Below are 12,663 nucleotides of genomic sequence, written 5' to 3'. Positions count from 1 at the left end.
GTTTTGATCTAGGCTATGAAATCAAACCGTGTGCCTCTCAGAAATTTCTTTAACTCAGAAAAGAGCCATTTCAAAGCCTAGATCAAAACCGCTGTTCGAAAATGCTTCAAAACCCTCCGTCAAGAAGATTTCAAAAAGACGATCCTTGTGAATTGGACAGAGCGGCTGAAGCTTTGTGTTCAAAGTGGTGGAAAATACTTCGAAAAACAGCCGAATGTTGAGTCATCCGTGTCATCCGATGAAGAAATTTGAAGTTCGTCAATTTTCGTAAGATTTTGTAAGTTTTTTCAATAAAAACACTCAATTCTCATTTAACTGTTTTTCCCCTAGCTGATAGGGTAGGATGGGGTCAGTCCGCCAGGGTGGGTCAGTCCGCCAGTCGACCGTAGCGCCCCTAGCGGTGGTCGAATTGGGAAATTCAAAGCATGGGAGTAAGCAGTTGGAAGTGCTCGTCTACTATATGTTGTTCCATGCATGATTCATTTGTTTACAACTAACCTACAGGCGCAAGTGTTAAAATTGCTCCCGATCGTAACTTTTTTTTTTTTTTGGAACTTTTCGTCTGGACTTCGGTGGTTTGGTGATCGAAGTTTGGTAAGTACATCATCGTAAACTACTCACTCAAGGCTATTGATTCCGTTTTTGATCTTTGAAATATCTTTACTTCTGTCATGTCAGGTAACAATTTTGTGCATCGAAGCCGGGATGGGGTCATTCCGCCAGTGACGCTGAGGGTCATTCTGCCACTGGCAGAGTGACCCCTTTTTAGGTTTAGGTGCTGCTACACTGGCTAGTCCTTTATATGTATGTAGTTCAATTTCAAAACCACCGACTTTTCATTAATATTTTAACTTTTTTTTGAAAAAAAAAAAAACATTCGAATTTTGAAATTTATTAGACTTTTAAAATTAACTTTTCGTTCTTATAGTTATAGACTTTTTTGTACTGACTGAAGTTCTGAGTTCAGATATGTTTCTTTTTCCTTCATTTTTCTTAATTAAATTGTTTTTTTCAGCACTTCTCATGTCTTTATTTGCTACTGACGTATTGACCCCAGCACTGGCGGACTGACCCTAAGAATGTGGCGGACTGACCCTACTCGTGGGGTCACTCCGCCACTTTCTTTTTTAAAAAAAAAAAGTTCAAGAAAGGGGGGGAAAATGCACCTAAAGTATCCAATTTTTTTTTGTGCATAGTCAAAGGTCCAAAGATCACTCTTAGCATTCAAACAAGTTCATCCATCAATTAGGGAACTCAGGAAAAATCTTGGGGCAAAAAAGTGGCGGACTGACCCCATCCTACCCTACCTAAACATACTTGTAGCTAAAAATCCTGGAGGGGGTCGCGCTACATGTCATTTTCAAAACCCTATATCTCTGTCAATTTTTAAGCTATAGAGTCGTTCTTGGTCTTGTTTAATTGATAATTACGTCTACTTAAAGCACACGTAAACTGCAAATCGATAGCTGCTTTCGTTCGCTCAAAATCTGGAAGTGTGCAAAACTTTTTGAACACCGTATGTATGTAAAGGCGTTACCTTTTAATTGTGAGAAAATATCGTATGGTTTTTTTTAATCGTTTTTCCTTAGAAATCCAATTTCAAATTTGTTAATTTCATGCCAAAATACCTCTATGCTACAAGTTTCAGGCAAATCCATTAGCAAAAAATCGAGTTGGCAATTTACCCCTGTTAAAAATATTGATCTGCAGTTAAGGTGATTCGCCTAGCTCAAGTGACGTGGTCGAACTGGCATGCGATATATAGCATCTTTTAGGTCAAAAATCTCGGCAGATTTTGAATTTTCAGCAAACAAAAGGACGATAACGCCTGCGCATGAGCCTGAAGAATCATTCTAAACCCAAAAATCGGCAAAATTCAGAGAAATGAAAGCAGGATAGTGTTTAGAAAAAAACATCGCATTCGATTCAGCTATCGATTTCGGTATCGAATGCGAGGTTTTTTCCAAACATTATCCTGCTTTCATTTCTCTGAATTTTGCCGATTTTTGGGTTTAGAATGATTCTTCAGGCTCATGCGCAGGGGCTATCGTCCTTTTTTTTGCTGAAAATTCAAAATCTGCCGAGATTTTTTACCTAAAAGATGCGATGTATCGCATGCCAGTTCGACCACGTCACTTGAGCTTGACGAATCACCTTAAGATCAGCAGAGAAAATGAACTGATATTAACTGATATCGACTGTTATCAACTGATACCAGTTGGAAGTCGACAGATATCTCATGAGTAGCAGTTGGTACCAGTAGAGGTTGAACTAATCAACTGATAGGTACCAGTTGAAAGTCTACAGATATTTGATGAGTGTCAGTTGGTACCAGTAGAGGTTGTACTGATACCAGCTTATACTCAATAGATCTGTTGAGCCTCAATACGTAACAGTTGAAATTTGCTACGTATCACTCGAGGTTCAATTGATCGGTCCAGCATGAACTGACATCTGTTGAACATCAACTGATCCAAACAGAAATTCAATAAGCTACGTTTATGCGAGGCTCGAAACCGGGGTTTCACGAAACCCGAGTTTGTAATGCAAGTTTCCTCCGTCGGGTTTATGCGGGCGCTGTAACCCGACTTTCGCGGGAAATCAAACTTTCCGATTTTGGCGCTGTTTATGCGCATATTTTCGATTGAACTTGAATTTCATGTTGGCGCCATTTTCACAAGCTATACTTCATTTTTCCACTATGAATTGATTCAATAAAGTATTAGGTATTACTCTTTTATCCTGTGTATGTTCAATTTTTCCACAATATATAAGCGGAGGCTTCATCTTCACTAGAAAAGCCTTTACTGACTTTCTGAGCAACAGTTGGAAAAATGACAGTAGATGTTTAATCATTTTACGTTCATCTTTAAAATTGAATGAATACCTAATCTCAACAACCCTCCAAATCATGGTCGAGCTTATATTCTGAGTTCAGAAAAGTTGCCATAGGTAATTTTTAGTGATGTTAAAAATAATTATGGCAGGCGCAGAAATTCATCATGTTGTTGATTGAGCTTCTAATGATCTTACAATAGGTAGATATAGGCATTGAAAGTGTAGGAGTGCTAATCCAGTAAAGCACCGCACCTTCACTCCATGCTGTCGTAAAGATTGTACCTATGTCTGCCATTATTGTAGTGAAACAAATAAAGAATCAGGATATACTTATGGGAATTCCTCCTTCAAGATATGATCAAAATAAGCAGATATTGATAGGTCAACAATGTATCGCTGAAGCAGAAGCGTCTAAATCCTCTTGAGGCAACGGACGGTGACAATCTCAACAAACTGGTGACGCTTCACAAATTTTGAATTTCCACATTCCCAGAGACACGCGCTGAAATCCTGTTTCTCACCCCTCTTTCCGATTGCTCTCCGAGTCCATGAGTAAGACAGGAAGAAAATAGGCAAGCTACCTACCACTGTTTGCCTACCTATGTGTGTTTTTCTTAAACTTGATTTTCAAAGGTGACTCATGTAAAGAGCAACTGACAAACAAGATTTCAGAACCTGCCATTGCATTTCACTAACCTAAGACACAAACCCAACCTTACCATTGATATTCTTTCGCTTGGACTGTATATTATTCTCCCACTGAGATTCGATATGAACTCAATTCAAAAATCCTTCTGAATTTAATTATTCAGGTAGATTGGATTCTGGAGCTCTCAGTCTATCTGTAAAGCGCATTTACTAACATTCACTGCTGTCAAAAGATATTTTTGCACAGGCAGAGCCACTTTCCACAGTTGATGCATCTCTAACGCAAAAGCTCAATTATGACAAGTGGTTCAACGACCAAAAATTGTTACACGCCTCAATAAAAACCTTATTCTTATCTCAAATTGAAAATCTTGGATCACAGAGCACTCACCGAAGAATCTCCTTCCTTCTGCATCAGTATGAGAAGAGTGACGATACTTTGGAGCAATAACTTTGAACTAGTTTCAATAAATGATGGCTTCAGAATTTGAGTCATCATTTACTAGAGATTGGATCAAAGAAATAAGTCAGCAGGTCACGGTTGTGGCTGGAGTCACACTTCCAGTAGGACAATCAGGAAATACGTACACGGATAACACACAAATTCAAGAGCTATGCAGCTCTGATTGGATCAGATTTTAGATTTAATCGGTAGATTGAAATGAAAAAATTCGGTGCACTACTTAAAGGGAAGCAGGGTGCCTTATCTTGAAATCCTAGGCAAATCGTGCGGATGCAGTAAAAAAGTTCTCTGCAGATGATGAACTGGTGGGTAAGGCTATTACTCAATTGTAGCCTGTAAAGCTCTTTGCTTGCTTTGCTTCTGTAGTCATAAAATGTTGATTAGAGTTGCAAGAATAATCTGAAAAAGCAGTAATAAGCCTGGATTCCATCTGACACGAAACACCTTCACTAGAAAATAACGTCCTACGTTTAGCTAAATAAGGATAAGTAAGCCACATATAACTGAAGGAATCACGTAAAAGTGCTTAAGCAACAATTATAGTAAAATTATGATTGTAAAAAATGTTGAATAATGGCAAAATTAAAGCTAAATCGTGGGATAAGCACCAGTTGTTTACGAACGGTATGATAATAAATCCGCCATATTGCCGATCGCGCACCTGAAAATCGCATTTGAAGTCGAATTTCAACTAATTTCAACCTCCGGTTCGTTTATGCGGAGTGCGAAAACCTAGTCTTTAGTGTAAAATAAGGTTTCAAACACAAATTTCGGAAACCTACATTTCGTTAGTTCCGTATCGTTTATGCCGTGATCATAGAATAATGAATAGCTTCGCTATAAGAAGCGCCACGGGGACGAATCCACAACGGGCCCAGTGCTGCCGTTCTCGCTCAGCCCAAGATTCCGTGATTCGGAACTATTTTATTCCGATTATTTTCAAATATTCCGGGAAAAAGTTCCGAGATCGGCCAGGAATTAATTCCGATCCCTGACGCGGGATTTTCAAATGGTTTACCCGTTTTATAAGACGGCCACCCCTTAAAATCACTGTCAGGGCGTCATGAATATTAAATGAACAGTTCTCAACTGGTTTGGACGTAATTATGACGCCCTGACAGTGATTTTAAGGGGCGGCTGTCCTATAAAACAGTTAAATCGTTTGAAAAGCCCGCATTAAGGAATGGGAATTAATTGTAATTAATAATTAATTAATTGACATATAATTGACCATCTCCCCGGAATGAAAACTCTGCTTATTTTATTTTTATATAAATTGAAGATTACCTAAACATTAGAGATGTAAAAATAACACATTTAAATGGATCAGCCCATTTACTTGAAGCTTTTCTTTTTTAGGAACATATAGGTTTTCCCAGCAGAAAAATATTTGCTGCTTAATAAATTTTCAGAGCACTTTTTTTTTTTCATTTATGCCACATCAACTTTTGAAATTTTTAGCTTTGAACTTGTTTTCTTCAGAGTCATTGCAATGCATGTGTAGTGTGTTGTATAGAAGCTCGACTGACACTTCCGTTTAGGAAAGGAATTTTTTGGTTTTAATGCATAAATTGGCTTTAATTTTCTAATAATTTATTTTCTTACTTGAAAATAACAAACAAATATAGAAAAAGGACAAGGAGAAAAATAAGTACGGCTTGGACAAAAATAGACAAGAAATCACTGATAGTTAACTATTTACTTAAAAAAACTACTTAGTAACAAGCACCAAAACATGATGTGAACAGTTGTTCAGTTCATTTCATTATTTTCATATTTTGATTTTCTTTCTTGAGGTTATAGGTTTGGTAGAAAACCGCGGGAAGATGGATACGACACTCGAGAAAATTCTAGAAAACAGAATCCCCATTTCCAGAATGATCATTGCGAGAAAATGTCCAGATTAATCTCAATACCTCCGACGAAAATATTAAAAATTCCTACAAATATGGCCTAAATTCCGAGAAAAATCCGAAAAAAGGCAAAAATTTCGGGAAAAATCCGAAAAAAGGCAAAAATTCCGGGTAAAATCCGAAAAAACGCAAAAATTCCGGGATATTCCGAGAATTACAAAGATTCCGGGAAAAATTCCGAGAAACTTCAAAAGTTCCGAAATTCGGAATTAATTCCGGGAAACGGCAGCACTGAACGGGCCTTCGAATGACCTTGAAATGGTCGACAGGCCGAGCGAATACGAGCTGCGCCGAGGATGGTTAACTGAGATTCATAACTAACAACAATGACATGGTTAACTGAGATCGTTCAAGGTCATGGAAAACGCTGTCCTATTGAAAAGGTTGCCGTGGCCCTTCTTATAGCGTCAGCTAGTTATTATTCTATGCCGTGATTTGAACCTTGGTTTCAAACTCAGGTTTCGATTGAAGTTAGGTTAAGAGGCTCGCATAAACATAGCTATTATTGTAACAGGACGATCAGGTTGGCATGTTTGACAAGGCCCACTAGGCCTTGTCTCCACGGCGCAACTGTTGAGGGAAGTTGGCGCAACTGTTACGAGTTTGTTGCACTAATCGAAGTTCCCTGTCTCGACGCACAAGCATGGACCAATAGAATAAATAAGGACCCCCAACTCCGGTTAGCGTTGACATCAGCGCTCCCTGGCAGAGGGTGTAGTGAACTAAACCGATGATTGGGTCTTCCTGTTTATATTTCCATGCACCACCTATTTAGGCTTATCACTCAGTAGTGTAGTGCTCATAGAAGTTTCTAGATCCTCGTATCCTCGTGGTCGCCCGGCAGTTTTGAAGAGTTTAGTGTGAAAAGTTTCCCATTTTCATTTCAATCTTCGTCAGTCTTCGTGTACATAAACTGGTATTAATGTGAAGTGTTATTTCTAACCGTTTTACTCAGCAGCAACTGCTGTTGAGAAAGCCAAAGGAAGTGTGTATGTAGTGTGCAGCAGGAATCAGGATTGTACTTTTAGCCGAAGGCGCCTCTCTGTTAAGTGAAATCTTTTTAGTGAGAAATAGTGTTGTACTGATAAAAATCAACTGAGTGTCACAAAATCAAAGATACCTGACTTCAAGCATTACCTTTAATTTGATTATTAGCAAGTCTCTTTGATTCTGCGTCAGAAGTTGACTGAATCATCTTTGCTCGTGTTTTGATAAGATACTTCAAATCAAAGTCTTTCGCATTGAATTCTGCCGAAGGTATGTATCTATACAATTTCATTAGTTTGCGAAAGTAAAATGTATTAAAGTATCTACACTAAATCATAAATAAACAAAGAACATTGCATGGAATAACATACTATAGAGGTACGATCGTGGACCGCTGCGGCGTTAGTTCACCGCACCCTCTGCCAGGTTCGCTGCGAGCGCGCGTTAACGGTTTTTAACACAGGGTAGCATAGGGAGTTGGGAGTCCTTATTTATTCTATTGGTCCATGGCACAAGCATGTGTTCCTGGAACTTTTAGGCGGGAATATTTGAACAACGTTATAATTTTTTTAGGTTAAACGATGTCAATTGAGGTAACTGACCTGATAATTATGAACGGGAGGTGAATATTTTGCGTTATTTCGACCAGGTATAAAACAAAAAACAATAACATAACACAGATATGGATTAAAAGAAAATATATTCGATAAAATTTTATTTTTCTGCTGTAGTGATATGTGAAACACAAAGACATAAAGACGGAGGGCTAAAAGCAAAAAATGAAGCTTCTAGAGCTTCTTTTCAATCACCTCTACTATTGGCTAGAGGATTGGCGGCGAAATTGGGACAAGTTTGAATTCAAATGTAGGGCGGGAACTGAATAAAATAATTGCGGAAACAAAGTATTTCAGGTTGATTTTTGCCCAAATCCAGGTACAAACTCATATTTTTTTAACTCTAGGTTAGTTTCCGTCCGTCGTCGACCGATTAATTTCATTTGGGAGTAACGTTGATCTAGAACTGTAACGGCCTGTTTGAACCTGCAGAACCACCATAAGCAGAAGAAAAACTAACTTTATCTGAGATTACTGCCTGTTACCGAGCAAAAGTAGGTGTATTATGTTAGGACGCAGACCGAACTTTCTTAGTATATTCGTTTTAGGAATTTAAAATACGTTTCGAAGAAGAAATATGCAAAAATCAAGAGGACAAGTTCAAATCAAATTTCCGTTTGCCGCCATGGATTCCCGCGCTCATTTACACACTCACACAAGCGCGCAGCGTCGAACCTAGCTTCACTTTTTCCCCGTGCTTTTAGATACGAGCGCTCCGTCTTTATGTCTTTGGTGAAACATTTTTGAGACACTTCCTTCCTTCAACAGTTGCGCCACCTTCCCTCAACAGTTGCGCCGTGGAGACAAGGCCCTAGGCCGACTAGGCCACTTCATCAAGGCATCTAGACTTCAGGGCCACTACATCAATAGAGATATTTATATTATTTTAATCCCTTTTCCATTCAATTTTTTTCTACAGTAGGTAAATGCATTATTTTATGGTTTTAAAATCTCGAATAATGCTGATAATTTGAAATTCTACGGCCGTTCAAAGATTATGTCACTTGCTAAAGAAAGGGGGAGTTTAAGGACAGTGCAATACGTAGGTTGGTACCCAGCGCTGCTTGCTATTACACAAAAATCGGTCCTTCACACTAGAGTCCCTTTATACCCAGAGTTACGACAACTCGATTATCAGCTGACTGGCAGCCGTCCTTGGCTGGCCATGGAAGCCGAAACGAGTGCACCCAAACGAACGATATTGAGGGATAAGGATCAGGAATCCTGCGATGTCTGTCACACAAAAACAACAACATCAACAAAGTGATCAATTAAAAAGAAAATGAGATTGGTTTGTGAATAATTTCTTAATCTATTTTCATTTTGGACCTATGGAAATAACAATTTACTCTTGATAAACCACAATTAGGTAATATTTTCATTATTCTTGTTCACATTCGAGGTACCGCCATCTTGGTGCACTCGTTTCGGCCTCCATGAGCGAGAACCAATCAGAATTGGATTTTTTTTTAGGCCACTTTCAGCCCAATCCTGGCCCAACCAAAAGTGCACGGAAAAAAAAGTTCTGCCATTTTAATCGTCGCGACTGCTAAAGGAACAGCCCTTGGCTGTTAAAAAACGGCACAGCATCCTGGCTTTTAAAATAACATTACCTTTGTCTGTTATTATAACAGGCGCTTTGCTGTCACATTGACAGTAAATGAGTGTAACAACGACAGCAAAATCTGCTCAACCTACATCAAATAGTATGTTACACTGGCAGCGCAGCTGCTGGCGTAAACGCCGGTTCCCCATCAGATTGACGTTCACGCTGCCCTCGATTTAACAGCGGCCGCTGCTGTCGAAAAAGCAGCGTCGCTGCTCTCATGACAGCCAGTTCGTTCTTGAATTTAAATCCACACTGCTGTCGATGTAGCAGCGCTGCTGTTCATGTAAAAGCAAAATCGCTCTTGGATTCTCATTCACACTGCTGTTAATGTAGCAGATACAATGCCACGCAACTGTAAAAAAATCATGGTCATACTTACATGCTTATGTAAATAGCTGATAACTGCTTAACTGGTTTCAAGTAAATGATACAAAAACCGTAGATAATATTTCGGTCAAAGTAACATTTACAGACTAAATCAGTTTCACAATGAGTTAATTTCATAAAAAATTTGAACAGTTTAAATGCACAAAAACACTTCACAAAGTATTTATCTTTGCAGTTCTCGGTGGGGCAGAATTGATCATGGCCTAGGGGTCGTCAACAAATTATGTGAGGCACGTTTTAAACCCTTCCTCTCCATCCGTTATTTTCTTTTTTTCAAATAACCCAACTTATCACTCGCATCCTGGTCAGATACCGCACATACACTGTATTACACATTGAAACACTTACGTCATTAAGACAATGTCACGTTGGCATCATCAATAAAAACAACGTAAGAACCAAACAGCAGATCGTGCTTGTGAGTTAAAAACACCAAAAATGTATTATAAAGGGTTTCAAAAGATTCTACCAAGATTAAGATTTGCTAAATTATCACTTCATTTCATTTCAAAACAGCCGAAATTTCTTTGAACAAAAGAAAAGGAAAAAATCACACAATGGAGTTGGGTCGGAAAGTATAGAGGACAGGGCTGATGGTATAATCTACAGGAAACGAAATCAAAAGAGCGCCTGCATATAAACATGGAAGGCACGCTAAAAATAATAATGGGATGCACTGGACGCAAACCTAATTGAGTTGAGAGTGAGTGTAATGTCAATGGTGAAGTTGAAACCAAAAAACACAAATATACGGCAGCAGAAATTCCGAGTTGAACGGATTCATGATGATGCCTCAAAAAATGGCGTCTGCCCGCAACTGATAACAGTGTGCCCAAATTTGCTCATATCGTAAGAGTTACTTTCCTATGGAGCTACTAATTTTGCAGATCGCGCACTGAGTATCAAAACTAATCACTTTCTTCGCCAAAATTCACTCGCAAACACAATTTGAGCACGATTTCGAAACGCAAGCGCAAGACTTCTGTGACTCAAAACCACTGACTGTTGAGCAAACGCAATCCCTTTAAACAGTGACATGGCCGCCTCAACGGACAGACTGGAATGCGCGAACAATGTCGAAGGAAGAAACAGCCGAACGCCAGGCCCGGGCGGTTGGAGTTCTGAGAATTTCCCTGACCGGGCCCTTTGTTAGGTCGGCGCGCAACCCTCGAGAAGGAGGGTGGACAGTGGCGGGTAGGGTAGGAGAGGTTTTCTGCGTCACCGCTCGCAGCGGGGCGATCGACAACTGTATACAACTGCGCATGCGCGCTGCGCCGACCGCGCGGGACTGGCTGGGATGGGATGCTCCGTGCAACGGTCAGCATTTTACCGACAACTCGCTGTTAAATGAGAGGCTGTTATTTCGACACCCTCGCTGTTGCTTTAGCAGATTATTTCTGCGAATTTAACGGCCTTCAAAACATTAGACCAACACCTAGCACGAGTGTAAATTTAAAATCCAAACGAATGTCAAAATGACGTGTGTACTGTAAAATCAAAAGTCAATGACAGTCATTCCAAGAGCTTCAGGAACCGTTGATTTAATGAACCGCACTGACGTTAACTCAGCAGTCGTGTGATGATGGAATAACATACAGAATGTTATTTCAAAAGCATCAATAAGATGTTGAGCTGACAGATTTGTACACTTTTGTTTCAACATACTTAAAATGTTCAATTAACAGTCACGACAACTAAAAGAACAGAAAAACGTCAAACAAATTTAACATTCAATGCGACTGTTAAAATGACAGGTCTTTTTTTTCCGTGTGAGTTGTCGTAACTCTGGGTATAAAGGGGCTCTACTTCACACCAGTTCCATGGGTTTGTCGGCACGACCCTGACAATTGTCAACCTAGTTAAAAACCCAGTCTCACTTGCTCCTGCAACAACCAATCCATCACCAGGACAGGTTATCGCACAAGGTACAAATCCTGCTGCTTCCAAAGTAAATCAGGTCATCAAAAGGTCCTGCTGTTTCGACTCTGAAACTTGTCAACCTAGTTAAGGTTAATCTTCAGCTGTAGTTCCGAAAAAATCCACCACGTCGCGCTGCTAAAATCTGACTCCGAAATCAGTGATTATTTAAATATCACAATAGGTATCTTAAATTCTAAGACTCATAAGTTCTAGCAGCATACGTCTGGAATCCTTAGAAACAAACGCTAGCTTTGAAAGTCTAATAATAAAAGCTGTAAATTGATCCCAGTTTCTCTTACGGGATATCTGTAAGTGCGAGAGAGACAGCTCACGGTGGGAGAGAGATATCTGCCAACTGCTGAGAGCGATCAAGCGCGATTGGTTGCATCAAGGTCATCATGCTTAACCCTACTTTTTTCTGGGATCAAATTGCAGAGCTTCAGAAACAAAGACATAAAGACGGAGGGCTAAAAGCAAAAAATGAAGCTTCTTTTCAACCACCTCTACTATTGGCTAGAGGATTGGCGGGGAAATCGGGACAAGTTTGAAATTCAAATGTAGGGCGGGAACTAAATAAAATTGCGGAAACAAAGTATTCTAGGTTGATTTTTGCCCAAATTCACTTACCCACTCATATTTTTTTAACTTTAGGTTAGTTTTGGTCCGTCGTCGACCGATTAATTTCATTTGGGAGTAACGGTCATCTAGCACTGTAACGGCCTGTTTGAACCTGCAGAACCACCATGAGCAGAAGAAAAACTAACTTTATCTGAGATTACTGCCTGTTACTGAGCAAAAGTAGGTGTATTATATTAGGACGCAGACCGAACTTTCTTAATATAATCGTTTTAGGCATTTAAAACACGTTTAGAAGAAGAAATAAGGAAAAATCAAGAGGACAAGTTCAAATCAAATTTCCGTTTGCCGCCATGGATTCCCGCGCTCATTTACACACTCACACAAGCACCCAGCGCCAAACCAGGCTTCACTTTTTTCCCGTGCTTTTAGATACGAGCACTCCGTCTTCATGTCTTTGTTCAGAAATGACTTTTCACGTTGTTTTTAGGGTCAATAGGAAGAAAAATGTTATGGCTAGATTTTATAACTCTTCGATTTAAACAGAAATTCCTTCAACTTTTATAAAAGCTCAAGGACTCACGTGGAGCTGTACGGACTCTAAAACACAGCGGTGGCGCCCCCTGCGCGGAGAAATTTCTTACTTCACGCAGCTGTAGATAAACCTTAAAAACCCAGTCTCATTTGCGGTCTATATCCATTTTAATA

The sequence above is a fragment of the Bemisia tabaci genome, chromosome 2, assembly GCF_918797505.1.
Source record: "Bemisia tabaci chromosome 2, PGI_BMITA_v3".
NCBI lineage: Eukaryota > Metazoa > Arthropoda > Insecta > Hemiptera > Aleyrodidae > Bemisia > Bemisia tabaci.
Note: the sequence above shows the minus strand (reverse complement) of the source record.